The 16,733-nt window shown below is 39.1% G+C and overlaps 1 long non-coding RNA gene across 1 annotated transcript in view; it reads right to left on the bottom strand.

The window, feature by feature from the left end:
• Positions 1–1,166: 1,166 nt before the first annotated feature.
• The window catches only part of LOC149127495 (uncharacterized), a 32,165-nt gene continuing 16,598 nt past the window's right edge, over positions 1,167–16,733 (bottom strand). The window contains exons 2-4 of the long non-coding RNA XR_016231252.1: positions 5,197–5,359; positions 3,237–3,382; positions 1,167–1,720 (exon numbers count right to left, since the gene is read on the bottom strand). This is a non-coding gene — a long non-coding RNA (uncharacterized LOC149127495). The remainder of the gene's footprint in view (positions 1,721–3,236; positions 3,383–5,196; positions 5,360–16,733) is intronic.

Below are 16,733 nucleotides of genomic sequence, written 5' to 3'. Positions count from 1 at the left end.
AACCACTGACTTCTTTTCAGAGACCCAATAAAGTTACTTTTGGCACTTCTGGCTTGTTTTGGGGTTTCTGTTGGATGGGATGAGAGGGCAGGAGCTGCCTACTCTGCCATTTGCCGACATCCCTCCAGGCACTGCAGTTATGATTTACGAAGTACATAACCACCACTTTATGCAGCTTTTTTTCACCACTGCTATTGCTATGATTTAGCAAGTGCATTATGCTTTCGACTTCTTAAGAAACCTCGAACCATTGGGGGGCATTATTTCATGTTATACACTGTTATCTATCCACAGCTCATTAAGGACACATTGTAACACTTCAGAGAATTTGGGAAGAAAACTGCCAGTGAGGAAAAATGGCAGAGCGAACCTTGGCAAGCCACCTCAATTACCAGAGGCCATTTCTGACAGGTGAGTGAGTGGTCATGATGCATGCCAAGAAAGTCTTGTCCCACATTAAATCTTGTTAATTTTCAAAAGCAAAGGAACATAAATATTATGCTATGAGAGTGTAACACAGAGATCCTCAAGAGTAAATAAAAACAATGTAAATTGGATATTGATTCACACATGAAAATATGATGCTTCAAGTATTCACTGTAGGAATATATAGCTAGAACCAACCTGTGAATGCTTATTTGTTGCCTGTTTCTTGAAACAACTTGTTCCAGACACTGCCATTTACACGGGATTTCAAGAAAATTTTTTCTACCTTGTTCCACTAATCCTTGAAAGGTGTCATGAAAAACTGCTAAATCGAAAGTCATTCTTCCCCAGGCCAGCGCTGTGGTGTGGTGGATAAAGCTGCCACCTACAGTGCTGGCATCAGATATAGGTGCCGGTTCGTGTCCCGACTGCTCCACTTCTGATCCAGCTCTCTGCTATGACCTGGGAAAGCAGTCGAAGATAGCCCAAGTCCTTGGGACCCTGCACCCGTGTGAGAGACCTGGAATAAGCTCCTGGCTCCTGACCTTTGAGTGGCCCAAGTCAGGCCATTGCAGATATTTGGGGAGTGAACCAGCGGATGGAAGACATCTCTCTACGTCTCTGTCTCTCTGTAACTCTGTCTTTCAAATAAATAAATAAATCTTTAAAAATATGAAAAAAAGAAAGAAAATCATTCCCCTTCAATCTTCTTAAAGCCTGAAGAGGCCATAGTGCTATATTACCAGGGTTACACTGAGGCAAATGGAAGACACTCAAGAAGAGTAGGCTAGATGGATGGATGAATGAGTAGAAGTAAAACAACACCACAGACCTTAATTTTAACAAACACTTAACCACTGTATGTGAGCTGCTTTGACAGAGTAGAACCTTGAGAAGTCCCACCCTGAGATCCAGTTTGCACTCAACAGCTGGCCTCAGTGAGTACTGTGACAGCAGTAGTCACACACCACACACACACACATACACACACAGGTGGGTTACAGAGAGGAGTTGCAAGCCAGCAGCCCTGCAGTATGCAGAACCTCTCCTGTTGGAGAATGCCTGGTAAGGAGGAGGGCAGTGAAGGAGAAAACCGCCAGAGGCATTTTTACTTTCACCTGTAGAAAACTGAAGATGGGGTAGGAGATCTAAGGTAACCCCCAAGGCATTTCAGTGTTTCAATCCCTGAAGAAGGAACATGCAGGAGAAGAAAGTGAAGCCCTTCCACGGGTCTCCAGACCTTCAAACTTGGCCTCATGCGTTTCAAAGTCTTTGAGAACAGATCGAAGGAAGCCTGGAAAATATCAACAGTTTCATCCAAAAGATATAAATAATTCTTAAAACTCAACAATAGCAAAGTGAAAAGCCTGATTGAAACCGGACGAAAGACCTCAGCAAGGAAAGTACACAGGTGACCAATAAGCATATGAGTAGGTACTCAACATCTTATGTTGGTAGAAAATTACAAACTAAAAAGCAATGACATAGCATCGCTCACCTTATAACATGGTCAAAATCCTGACAATTGACAATGTTAGCCAGGATGTGAAGGAATAGACATTTTCATTGCTGGTGGGAATGCAAACTGGTAAATACACTCTGAGAAAACATTTTTGCAGTTTCTCACAAAACTAAAGAGTCTTACAACATGTTTTAGAAAAGAAAAGGTCAGTGTAGGAGAACTAGCCTCTAAAAGCTGTTAATCTGAAAAGATGGACAAATGAGTAATAGAATGAAATTTATCAAGAAATTATAGACAGAAACATGAAACAGGATAGAAAATTTAGAAATAAACCTACACAAATGTAGTCAGCTGTTCCTTAAAACATGCAAAAGCAATGCAACAGAGACAGAAAAAATTTTCTGGCAATGAGAACAATTGCATACCCATATATTATAATAATAATAATAATAATAAACTGCCTAGTTATGTATCTCCAGCATTACACAAAGTTTAAATTAAAATGGATTTTAGTCTTAAATATAAAACCTGGAAACAAACTTTTTTTTTTTTTTTTGACAGGCAGAGTGGACAGTGAGAGAGAGAGACAGAGAGAAAGGTCTTCCTTTTGCCGTTGGTTCACCCTCCAATGGCCGCCGCGGCCGGCATACCACGCTGATCTGATGGCAGGAGCCAGGTGCTTCTCCTGGTCTCCCATGGGGTGCAGGGCCCAAGTACTTGGGCCATCCTCCACTGCACTCCCTGGCCACAGCAGAGAGCTGGCCTGGAAGAGGGGCAACCGGGACAGAATCCGGTGCCCCAACCGGGATTAGAACCCCGTGTGCTGGCGCCGCAAGGCAGAGGATTAGCCTACTGAGCCGTGGCGCCGGCGGAAACAAACTTCTTAATATAAGCATAAGATTCCTTTATGATACTAAATTAGGCAATCAGAGATATTTTTAACAGAACACCAATAAAGAAAAAGTTGTAAAAATAAGAACTGCGGCCGGCGCCACAGCTCAATAGGCTAATCCTCCGCTTGCGGCGCCAGCACCCCGGGTTCTAGTCCTGGTCGGGAAGCCAGTTCTGTCCTGGTTGCACTTCTTCCAGTCCAGCTCTCTGCTGTTGCACGGGAGGGCAGTGGAGGATGGTCCAGGTCCTTGAGCCCTGCACCTACATGGGAGACCAGGAGAAGCACCTGGCTCCTGGCTTCGGATTAGTGCAGTGCGCCAGCCGGAGCGGCCATTTGGGGGGTGAACCAACAGAAGGAAGACCTTTCTCTCTCTGTCTCTCTCTCTCACTGTCCACTCTGCCTGTCAATAAATAAATAAATAAATATAAGAACTGCAAAATTAAGATTTCTACTTACCAGAAATTGTCATTAAAATGTTGAAAGACAAGAGCTGATGTTGTGGAATTGCAGGTGAAATCACTGGCTCTGTCTCTGGCATTCCACATAGGCACCAGTTCAATTCCTGCAGGCTCCACTTCATCTTCAGCACTTTGCCAACGTCCCTGGGAAAGCATTGAAGGATGGCCCAAATCCCTGGCCTCCCTGCATCCATATGGGAGACCCAAATAAAACTCCTGGCTTTTCTGTAGCTATTTAGGGAATGAACCAGGAGATGGAAGATTCTCTTTTCTTTCTTCTCCTTCTCTGCCTTTCAAATCCATAAATAAATCTTTATAAAATCTTGAGACAAGCCACCCATGGATAGGAGAATAGATATGCGATATGCAGCCACTTTACCTGATGAGGAAATTGTGTCCAGACCTGGATAAAGAACTCTGGGAATTACTATTATGTTATAGATGCAGAATCCAAACAAAGGATTGTGTTAAAGATTTTGTCTTAGATATGACCTGTGCAAGAGCCAATATTGGGATACAGTGTAATGTTTCCATGATGCGCACATTGGAAGATGAGCAAGTCAGCTTGGTTAACATATTCATCACTTCACATACTACTCATTTATTTGTGAAACATTTAGAATCTTCTCTTTGGCAATTTATAAAATATTTATTTATTTATTGTATTTAAATATCAGAGAGAGTGAGCTGAAGAGATCTTCATCTGCTGGTTCACTACCCCAATGACAATAGTTGGGACTAAGCCAGGCCAAAGCCAGAAGGAGCCCAGAAATCTTTCCAGGCCTCCCACATGGGTGGCAGGGGCCCAGAACTTGAGTTGTCCTCTGCTTCTTTCCCAGGCATATTAACAGGGAGCTAGATCAGAACTCCAACCTATATTTCTCCAAAGTATGCCGGATTTACATGTGGCCATTTAACATGTTGTGCCATGATGCTAGCAGGCTCTGGAAATTTTGAAATGAGTAATATATTGTGCCTTATAAATATATGCAACTGTAGGGGCCAGCACTGTGGTGCACTAGGTTAATCCTGCAGCACCTGCATCCCATTTGGGCACCAGGTTCTAGTCCCGGTTGCTCCTCCTCCAGTCCAGCTCTCTGCTGTAGCTTAGGATAGCAGTGGAAGATAGCCCAAGTCTTTGGGCCCATGCATCTGCAGAGATCAGGAAGAAAGTCCTGGCTCCTGGCTTCGGATCAGCGTATCTCCGACCATTTTGGCCATTTGGAGAGTGAGCCAATGGAAGGAAGACCTTTCTCTCTGTCTCTCTCTCTCTCACTGTCTGTAAACTCTGTCAAATAAATAAATAAAAGCAATTGTTATTTGCCAGTTAAATGCATATTTAAATTAAAAATACAAACCCAAAGATATAACAATAACAAAAGTATATCAGAATCACCAAGAGAGTTGCTTCAATATGCATATTTTACTTAAGACAAATTATGATAATCAATGTGTAATAACTCGGCTTCAATATACTCTTCTTTGGTGACATTATGAACACAAAGGACAATAAAAAATGTGCTATTTTGGACCAGCATTGTGGTACAGTTGGTTAAATTGCCCTGTGCAGCAATGGTATTCCATATGAGTCTTGACTGCTCCACTTCCAACCCAACACCTTGCTTATGCACCAAAGAAAGCAGCATAAGATGGCCCAAGTATTTGGACTCCTGTATCCACATGAGACACCATGATGAAGCTCCTCGCTTTGGTTTGGCTCAGCCTTGGCTGTTGTGGCCATTTGGGGAGTGAATCAGCAGATGGAAGACCTCTCTCTCTCGCTTGCTTACTCTCTCTCTCCCTGTCTCTGTAACTCTGACTTTCAAATAAAATAAATAAACAAATGAATCTCTTAAAAAATGTACTGTTTAATAAAAAATCAAAATCAGTGCTGGGGCTCTGTTTGCCAGTGTATGTAATTAAGAAAGTGTTACTCTACATATGTGTAACAGCTTTACCTGTTGCTAACTGAGGAACTGCATTAGAATCTCAAAGTACATATGGGTGTTTTGAAAGCTTGGTTAGTGGCTCTTGGGTAGTGAGTAGTGGCTCCATGGATGCTGGTTTTCTATAAGTCTGTCAAATTTCTTTGAGCATTAAGCGAACAATATGTGAAATTGCCTGCAAAAAAAAGAGACAAGATTCAATTAGAGACAAGATTCAATACAGGAATAGTGGGTTACTTTATGTAAACAATTACATTCTGCATTCTTCAAAACTTACAACAAAACTTTGTGCTAAAAAAATTAGTGGGGACTATAGGTATAATAATGTATCAGGTAATTTAGGTTACTAAAGGCATACATTTTTAATGCTCTCATCACAGAAGATGGTTGATAATTTGATGGATGTGATCATTTGCTTGATTGAATCTACAATGTCTACATGGATCAAAACTTCACCTTTTATCCCATAAGTGTACACAATTATGTGCCAAATTAAAATAAAAACAAGTTTTTTAAAAAGCAGAGAAATTATACATATATGTAGCAAGGGCAAACATATAAGCACTTAAGGGTATCAAAATTGTTTAAAACCAATAGTTTTAAATGCAAACTATTGTCACAGTGAGCTTCGACTCTACACTTGCCAAAACATCTATGACTCAAAAGACTGGAAATAATAGCATCCTTTCCTGTTGAAAGGATGTAGAAAAAATGAAACCATTATACATTGCTATTGGAGAGATACAATTATATTATCGCTTTGGAAAATACTTTAGCAGTTTCTTATAAAGCTACTCATAATATTCCCATATCATACCTCAGCACCTCCCCTACAGAAGAGAAAGCCTACTAGAAGATTGTGTATGAGTATTATTATATCAGCTTTACTAATTGTAGCCTGAAATTTAAAGCAGCCCACATACTTGTCAGTATGTGGTGAGTAAGCTTAAGAATGCCCATCAATGAAAAACTATTCAGCAAAAAATCATAACCAACTACTGATTCATGTAATGGTGTAGATGGATCTCAAAAGCATTTTGTTGAAAAAAAGGTCAGTTACAAATAATTCATAATGCATAATGCTGTTTACATTCAAGTCTAAAAAAAGTCACAACTGCAGTAGCAGCAATGATTTGTGACTGCCTGTTACAGGAACTGAGAGGGAAGTTCTTCCTTAAGCAGACCTGAGAGTGTTCTCCAGAATGATGAGGGAAAGTCAATATCTTGATTTTATTGATGACTCTGTCTCTGTCTCTCACAACTATAGTGGGACTCTCCCCACACTAAAGATATTTTTAAAAGTTGGCCTAAAAGAGAGAATTAAAATATGCTTATTTTGATGCAAAATATTTTTAAATAAATGCACAATGCTTTCATTCTATGAGTTTTCATGAACTTTTTGATGAACCAGTCATATGCATAGTCTTCAAATTTTTGAACCAAAATAAACTTTTTTTTTTGTTCAGAGGATGTGAACATTTATTTTGATTTTTCTTGTGCATATGTGTGGGACAGAGTGTGATAATTGGATACATATGCTCAGTATATGAAGATCAAATCATATTAGTAAGCATTTCCTGCTCCTTGAACTTTTTTTAAAATTTTTATTAATATGATATTTGTAAATATTGATGAGGTTAAATATGATACTTCAAACCATGTGCACAACATGTGCTGATTGAATCATAACAATCACCTTCTCCTTCTCTTTGTCATTTATGTTTGAAGCTTTTGAATTCCTCACTTCAATTGATTCATAAGGCACAGGATGCATTTATGTGACTCCCTGTGCTGTGTAACACTAAGTACTTATTTTTTCCATATAACTCTATTTGATAAGTTAATTTCATTTTCCAGGGACTTTTTTAAAGATTTATTTATTTATTTGAAATGCAAAGTTACAGAAAAGCAGAGAGAGAGAGAGAGAGAGAGAGAGAGAGAGAGAGAGACCTTCCATCCGCTGGTTCACTTCCCAAATGGCTGCAACTGCTGGAGCTGCACCGATCTGAAGAGGAGCCTCCTCTGGGTCTCCCACATGAGTGCAGGGCCCCAAAGACTTGGGCTATCTTCCACTTCTTTCTCAGGCCATAGCAGAGAACTGGATCAGAAGGGGAACAACCGGGATTTGAACCGGCACCCATACGGGATGCCGAGACTACAGGTGGCAGCTTTACCCACTAAGCCACAGCACCGGCTCCTTCTATGGACTTTTAAAGTATCCTGGCGTATTTCCAGGTGTGTGTGCATGGGTTGGGGAAGGTATTTTTCAAAATCCCTTAAAGCAGACTCTAGGAGCTATATTTTTTGTTATTTTTTGGAGGAGACCAAGATGGACTTCCAGGATCCTAGCTTCTGCCTGGCTCAATCTTGGCCATTGCTATCATTTGGGGACTAATCAGCAGATGGAAGATTCTCTCTCTCTCTCTCCCTCTCTCTGTGTGTGTTTCTCCTTCCCTCTCTCTGTGTCATTCATATAAATAAGTCTCCTTTAAAAATCCATGGTTTAACATAATGAAATGATTTTACAAGCCAATATAATTACAATAACACAATATGATTTTACAAGCCAAATGTAAGAAAACAAGTTCTTTGACACTCCTATAATTTCCCTCATTTAGGGGCCAGTGCTGCGGCATAACATGTTAAGCCACTGCCTGCAGTGTCAGTATCCCATATGGGTGCCGGTCCAAGTCCCAGGTGCTCCACTTCCAATCCTGCTCTCTGCTATGGCCTGGGAAAGCTGTAGACGATGGCCCAAGTCCTTGGGCCCCTGAACCACATGGGAGACCCAGAAGTAGCTCCTGGCTTCAGCCTTTGTGGCCAACTGGGGTGTGAGCCAGCAGATGGAAGACCTCTCTCTTTTTCTCTCTCTTTCTCTGTCTCTCCTTCTCTCTGTGTAACTCTGCCTTTCAAATAAATAAGTAAATCTTTAAAAAAATCCCTCATTTACAATTTCTAGCCTCTTAATTAAACGCTGGTCATCAAATTCATTATAGATATTAATTTGATCTCAAATTGAGTGAAAGTCCAAACATTATGGAATCTAGGTATTGAAATATTCTATCTTTAACATAACACAAGAATAGAATCCAGTGGTGTAAGAATCCTGTGATGTAAGAATTAGCTATTTCACACAGATAACTCTCATGAGGGAGACCAGGATTGAGTTCCTTATGATCAGCTATGTTCTTGGCCAGCTCCAGCCATTGCAAGCATTTTGGGAGTGAAGAAGCAGATGGGAGTTTTCTCTCTCTCCCTCTGCCTCTAAGTAAGTTATATAACATTTTTAAAAATAATTTTTAGGCTTAATTATAAATCAAGAACAGCTGAATAGGAAAATACAAAGCAGCTAGAACAGAGTCAAAATACTCAAACAATGTAAGTATTTATTCCAATAATTTTATTGGTAAAAAAACTGATGTTGAATGTAAATCAAACTAAAATCAGATGACACAGTTTACACTATCTATCTGATCTTTAAATACCTTCAGACTACTGTGACCTTTATATATTTATTTACATTCATTTCAGGAAAAGGTGAGTATATGTTTACTTAATACTATCTACACTAATGACATTCTAATGTGTTTATTGATAATTAACATTTAAAATGAACTATTTAATTGAAATATTCTCAGAGAATTGACCATTCCATTAAGCATGGGGACCTATGGATTATCATGAGATCAACGTAGTAAAAATCACTACCTACAATGTGAGTTCCTTGCAAAAAGTCCTACTGATGTTCCCTTTCAATCAGTATGCTCCTACTTTGCCAATGTTAACCTTTATCCTCACTTCTAATACTCAAGGCTAATTCTTTTGTTGAAAATCATATAAATGAAAACCACAGCTTATATTGTTTGGTTTCTGACTTTTTATGCTCCAGATAATGTTGCAATAATCACCCTCATGATTTTTTTAATCATTGAATGCATTCATTTTAACATTGTATTAAATTCCAAGTACTCAGTGTTACAATGTATTTAATCATTCTACTATCGACAGATATTTTCATTGTTGCTAATTTTGGGCTAAAATGAATAGCACTACCATAAGCACCCTTATCTTTCAGTCGACATGTTCTTTTGCTTACATATCTAAAAATAGAATTGCCATATCATAGGTAATTCCTATGTATAAGTTTGGTAGATGCATCCAAATTAACTTTCAAAGCCATCATATAAAATGTATTCTGTCTTTAAAAATGGGCAACGCACTTTAATACACATTTATCTAAATAGATATATAAATAATTAATAAACACATGAAAAACTGATGACTGTCTCTGATATTTAAGGAAAAGGCAAGTCAAAGCCAGAATGAAATAGTATTTTGTACTAGAATTACTACTGTGATAAAAATAAGAAGGGAGAAAAGAGAAGTCTCATATATGGCTGTGCAGAATGTAACATGGCTCACCTACTCTGGAAAACAATTCAGTGGTTCTTCAAGAAGTTAAGCATAGAATTATCATATTATATCCACTCATCTCTCATTATACTCACTATATTTCCTCCACTTTTTTCACAAGTTAGCTGTAGTTTTTAAGACTATTTATTTGAAAGGCAGTGTTACAGAGAGAAGAGTGGGGACGAGATATTCCATCTACTGCTTCACTCCACAAATGACTGCAGTGACTAGGGCTAAGCCATGCAGATGCCAGGAGCCTGAGCTTCATGTGGGTCTCTCATGTGGGTGCAGGGGCTCAAGAACTTCAGTTTCCCAGGCACATTAGCAGGGAGCTGAATCAGAAGTGAAGCAGCTGGGACTCAAAACAGTGCCACATGGGTTGCCCACTTAATCTGCTATGACACTGTGCTGGCCCCAGTGATATACATTTGAAAGGCAGAAAGAGGCAAGAGGAGAGAGAGTGAGTGATTTCCCACTCACCAATTCATTTCCCAAATGCCCACAGCAACCAGGGCTTGACCAAGTATAAACCAGGAACTGGCAAATCAGTTTCCCATATGGGTGGCAGGAACTCAGCCATTTGAGTTATCACGTTTTGCCTCCCATGATGTGCAATAGGAATCTGGAATAAAGATCTAAGTTGAGGGTAAGGGGAGTCCAACATTTTGATTCAGTGGGTCAAACCACTACATGGAATCTGCATTCCCATATCACAGTGCAGAATTCCCATATCACAGTGCAGGTTTGAGTTCAAGCTGCTCTGCTTCTGATCCAGCTTCCTGCAAATGCACCACAGATGACCTCTGCTGATGGCCTAAGAACTTGGGTCCCTGCTCCCCATGTGGGAGATCCAGATGAAATTCCAGGCTTCATGCTGTGGTATGGCCCAGCTGTGGCTCCTGTGGTTTTGGAGATAAATGAGCCAATGGAAAATTCTCTCTCTCTCTCTCTCTCTCTCTCTCACACACACACACACACACACACACACACACACTTTTTGCCTTTCAAATAAATTAGTAAATCTTTGGAAAAAAAGAAACAAGAGCTGGGCCTCAAACTTATGAATATCAGATATGGGCTGTAGATATCCAAGCTGGTATCTTAACACTTCCAGCAAACACTTTCTCCTTGACTCTTTAAAAATATAGTTACTTCTTTTTATTTATTTATCTAATTTTTATTTATTTATCTAATTACTCACTGTGTTGTTCTTCACAGCTGAGCAGATGAAACAAATCTGAAGTTATATTTGTCATATCCTGGTAATTTCGAGAGAAGGGATTTAACAGAGGTAGATGTAATGTACGTATTTTGTTAAAAATTAGGTAATGCTGATGAACTGACACAATATATTTCAAATGGAAATGTTATATCCAGTGTTTATTATCTTAGAGAGGGTAGAATCTTTCCTTGGAAGCCCAAGCTATCACAGAAGTTCGAATTCAACAACTGCTGAAAAATGTCTGTTCTATTTAATATGACTGGTTTAATTCTGTAATTAATACACAGTTATTCTTAAGTGTTGAAATTTAACTGAAATGTGATCCCTGTTAAACATAAGAGTGGGAATAAGAGAGGGAGGAGATGTACAATTTGGGACATGCTCAAGCTGACTTGCCCCAAATGGTAGAGTTAGAACCATACCAGGGGATTCCAATTCAATCCCATCAAGGTGGCATGTATCAATGCCATCTCACTAGTCCAAGTGATCAATTTCAGTTCACAATTGATCATAATGAAAGGACTAAGAGTCAAAGGGAGCACATAAACAAGTCTAGTACCTGCTAATACTAACCGATAAAATGAATAAAGGGGAGAGTGATCCAACATGGGAAGCGAGATACTCAACAGACTCATAGAATGGTGGATGTCCTAAACAGCACTCTGGCCTCAGAATCAGCCCTAAAGGCATTCGGATCTGGCTGAAAAGCCCATGAGAGTATTTCAGGCATGGAAAGCCAAGACACTCTGGCAAAAAAAAAAAAAAAAAAAAAAAAAAAAACCAAAAAAAAAAAAAAAACCAAAAAAAAAAAAAAACAAACCCTAAATGAAAGATCTCTGTGAGTGAGATCCCAGTGGAAAGAACAGGTCTTCAAAGAAGGAGGTACCTTTCTCTGAAGGGAGGAGAGAACTTCCACTTTGACTATGACCTTGTCTAAACAAGATAAGAGTCAGAGAACTCAAGGGGCTTTCGCAGCCTTGGAAACTCATGACTGGTGCATAGGGAGATTACTGATGCCATAAACAGGAGTGTCAATTTGTAAAGTCAACAACAGGAGTCACTGTGCACTTACTCCTCATGTAGGATCTCTGTCCTTAATGTGCTGTGCATTGAGATTTAATGCTATAACGAGTACTCAAACAGTATATTTCACTTTGTGTTTCTATGGGGGGGCAAACTGTTGAAATCTTTACTTAATGTATACTAAACTGATCTTCTGAAAAAAAAAAAAGAAGAAGAAATTATCAGTTCCCAACTTGACTCTCACTGGGATTAAACATGACAATAGGTCTGATCTGATTTCATCATCATTTAAAAAATCATCTATTATTTTTCACTTTATGTTTCTGTGTGGGAGCAAACTGTTGAAATCTTTACTTAATATGCTAAACTGATCTTCTGTATATAAAGAGAATTGAAAATGAATCCTCATGTGAGTGGAAGGGGAGAGGGAGTGGAGAGGGGAGGGTTGCGGGTGGGAGGGACATTATGTGGGGGAAGCCATTGTAATCCATAAGCCGTACTTTGGAAATTTATATTCATTAAATAAAAGTTAAAAAAAAGAAAGAAACTGCCAACCCAAAAGAAAAATGGGACCAAACAGAGAGCATTTAGTAGACACTCAAATTGTAGATGGTGAAAATCATATTTTGCAGGGGTCACCTTGTGAAGAGATGAAGCATGGGAGGACAATTGCAGGTCAAGACACTTCTTCTTACTGAGATGTATAATTTATCAAATAAAAAGAGGTGAACAGATCCTCAGAAGGATAAAGACCATGCATATTTTACAAATACTTCCCTTGTGATTTAGGTGTGGCTGTATTTTGGGGAGAATTCTCATTAGAGAGTTCTTCACCTCATCTGTATGAAATATAAACCCATCAGCAGTTCATTCCATGAATTAATGACAACTTCTTAAACAGTGGAAACTGAAAGTACTTACTTGTATGAATTAGAAAACTTGTGGGTGCAGTGACTGCAAAATTCAACTTATATCAACTTCTCTATATTTACTGATTGTGACAGCAGGAACTCTCAAGTAAATAGAAAATTTCATCCTCTCAATGTCCCCCAGGTCTCACTCCCCTGCCCTCTCTTAGTGTGTGTGTGTATGTTATGTGTGTGTGTGTGTTTAATTTTCTGAATGGCCAATTCTGAGACAGAATCTCTGTTTTATAGTCAAATACACACCAACAACTTCACATCTGCATAATAAGTGCAATACAAGATAAGGTTACCTAAGATAGGTTCACAACTCCTTGATTGAAGCTCACTGCTCTAGGTGATGCTGATGCTCTTTTCTGACTTGCCTGCTGTGGCCAAAAGAAGGAGCTACATTTTTGGGGTAGGATGGTCACATAGCAACCCCTAACACTAGAGGTCCCCATACATTTATTGCATTTGAATAGAGGTCTCTTAAAAAAAAAAAAGTGGGAATATGTTACTAGAAATTAAGTGTCAGATACTTGTAAAGTAAATTCAATAGATAGACAGGAGTTCTTTCCCTGGAAATGTGATTAGATTATGTAATGGTCTTCAGTTTTTAACCAAATTTGAGCTCACTGAGATTATAGCCTACGATCGATTCTCAGGAAACCATCTGTCTAGTCACAAATTCCTGAGATGTGACCTCTTACATTTGAGTGCATTTGTACTTGGCTTTCCTTCCATGCAGATATTCTCTGTTTCTGCTTCAAAGACTAATGATTGACCATCTCCTCATAGAAGTCCTGTTGACTTCCTAAGGTTGTGTTAAGTATATATCTATTGTATTATTATAACTCCTAATGCTTACACACAACAGTGGTACCTATCACAGTGCCCCGAAAGTACACTTTAGCTCTTTAATCCATGGGATTTTTAGGTCTTTGGATGTGAAAACTGGAGATTTACTTTAGCTTTTTCAGAGTCTACCATAATTCCTAATACATATTGAAGGTGAATGTATACCTTTCCCAACTGTAGGTTAAGGATAAAAATATTTTACCTAAAAGAAGCATAAATATTTTTTGTAATCTAACACATTTGCATGGCTCTTGCTCCCTTCAAGTATAATTTTAACCTCTGTCATTCTTCTATTTTATTATATTAACTCATTCTGATTCTGTAGAATCTGAAAGATGTTGGCCATTCTAGATCATATAAATAGTCATCCACTATGTTCTCAAACTGTCCCAGAATCTTTAAAACATAACTAATGTGAAACTCACAAAAGAATTTTCAGCGAAGCACTAATATCCCCCATTTTTCTATAAAATAAAGAATAGAACTGAGATGGCTAGATTTTTGAAGTTCTATCACCATTAGTGGCATGGCTATATAAATGATTTTCAATATATCTAAGCTTCACTTCACTCGAAATAATTATCAGTATCTACTCACTAGGTTGTTATGAAGGTTGGAAAAATGACTATGAAGTTCTTATCACCACTGGTGCCACATAACAACTCCTCCACAAATTTAGGAATTATTAAAAATAGGCGAATGAAGTCACCTTACTAGGACATAATTTGTAAATAATGGGACTAATATTCAGACCATAGCCCTTCTCATTGAAAAATCTGTGTTGCTAATTGGTAGACTTCATTGTCTCTAATTTCAAAAGCAGAACCTGTAAGTAGGAATCAAACCTTACATTTATTTATTTTTATTTTTTAAAGATTTATTGATTTATTTATTTGATATCAGAGTTACACAGTGAGAGAAATAGAAGGAGAGAGAGAGAGAGAGAGAGAGAGAGAGAGAGAGAGAGACAGGTCTTCCACCTGCTGGTTCACTCTCCAATTGGCTGCAATGGCCGGAGCTGCGTCAACCAGGAGCCAGGAGCTACTTCCAGGTCTCCCGTGTAGTGAAGGGACTCAATGACTTGGGCCATCTTCTACTGCTTTCCCAGGCAATAGCTTAGAGCTGGATTGGAAGTGGAGCAGTCAGGACTCAAACCAGCACCCATATGGGATGGCAGCACTGCAGGCAGCAGTTTACCCGCTACACCACAGCACCCCTTACATTTAATGTGGGCAAATGAAGTTTATGTCCAATGTATTAGGCAACCCTCAGTTCACAACTATCACTTTGTCAACAAATTCACTTCCAAGTAAGAGTTGACACCAACTGGGAAAAAGAATAGCTGCTTAAAGTAACAATAATTATCAATAAGGAAAGGTATACAAACTTGAGAATTGTGGAGAGGGAGAGGGTATAAAAAGAGATAAAAATGTGACAATTAAAACTTATTTTCTTCATTATAACTGTGGCAATGGCTGGACTAGAACGTGGGGATTTAAATCCCCATGATGAAACAAATCTGGGTGCACCCCAAGATGGCAGTATAGCAACAGGACAATGTCACACAGGGTAAAATAGGTACTCAAAAAGGAAAGCAAAAACACAATGGAGATATATCCATGGGAAATTCATGAGGCCAACAGAGACCGGACAAGTCCATGCTGAAAGAGCAAATAAGAAAGGGAAGCAGTGGAGGTGCAGCAAAGGTGCAGACTTGGGCAGCTGGCACCAAACCCCAGCAGACCAGGTTAGATGGGAAATATCATGTCCACAGAACTGTGACAAGCAGTGGGATGGGGAGCTTGGCAAACTGCTTTTGAAGTTCCACATGGGAAAAAAAGAGAAGGTATAGAAGAACAAACAGAGAGGTTGGGCACCCCCGCCCCCTTCTCCATCTTCCCCAGACCTGAGGCCAGCTGCAAAAAGCCATCTTGATTGTTTACGTTTTTGAAGATAAGGAGGTGACTGCTGCCTTTGGCTCTTGTGCACATGCCCTTCAATTGTGGGGTCTACCTCACCACAACCCCCCCACCCAGGAATGAGAACCACAAGATTTCAGCAGAATGTATTCCCTATCACACAAGCAGTACTACAAAGAGATGTCCTGAATATTGAAATTTCAAGGCATTCCACCCACCATTGAGAAGCAAGTCAGGCCCCAATAGGCAATGCTACGTGCACAGGAGCTTGTACCACCTCCACCATGATTCTTAAGTGAGCAGTGCTCAAGTAGTTGGCACTCTGTGCTTCCACTTGCAGTGCACACATAGCAGCTTGTAACAGAGGGAAACCCCACCACAAGAGATTCTCCATAGGGGGAAAAAAAGAAAAAATACAGAAATGCTGAAAAACAGAGGAAAAACTAAATAAGGAGAACACTATGAGCCCCCCGCCAAAGGACCACTACAACTCTTCAATAATAGAATGTGAAAATGAAGAGATCGAGGATATGCCAGAAATGGAATTCAGAAAATTAATCATCAGATTACTTAGAAGCCGTGAGATGCAAATTCATGATCTAAATCAAAAGTGCTCCCAAGAAACTGAGATATTAAAGAGAAGTCAGAATGAAATACTAGAAATGAAGAATTCAATAAATCAAATAAAAATGTGATGGAAAAACCTTAAAAATAGAATATGTAAGACAGAGAAAAGAATATCAGAACTAGAAGACAAATTTGTGAAAATATCACACCAAAAAAAAAAAAAAAAAGAAGAAGAAATTAGAAAACTAAAACACAGTTGGAGATAAAAAAGATACTATCAAATACCCAACATATGGATCCTAGGGAGTTCTGGAAGGTGTGGAAAGAGAGAAGGGATGTTCTAGTCTTCTTAATGAAGCAATAACAAACAATTGTCCCAATCTGGAGAAAGAAAGCAACATCCAAGTACAGGAAATACACAGAACTCCCAACAGACATGAACAGAAAAGATCTTCACTATGACACATTATAGTAAAACTCCCTACAGTAAAACATAAAGAAAAGATCTTTTTTTTTTTAAACTTTTATTTAATGAATATAAATTTCCAAAGTACGACTTATGGATTACAATGGCTTCCCCCCCCCATACCGTCCTTCCCACCCACAACCCTCCCTTAAGATAGGCACAAGAGAAACACAAAA

Source organism: Oryctolagus cuniculus, chromosome 3 (genome assembly GCF_051225735.1).
Source record: "Oryctolagus cuniculus isolate XC-2025 breed Fujian yellow rabbit chromosome 3, ASM5122573v1, whole genome shotgun sequence".
Taxonomy (NCBI): domain Eukaryota; kingdom Metazoa; phylum Chordata; class Mammalia; order Lagomorpha; family Leporidae; genus Oryctolagus; species Oryctolagus cuniculus.
Note: the sequence above shows the minus strand (reverse complement) of the source record. Positions and strands in the feature narration are given on the sequence as shown.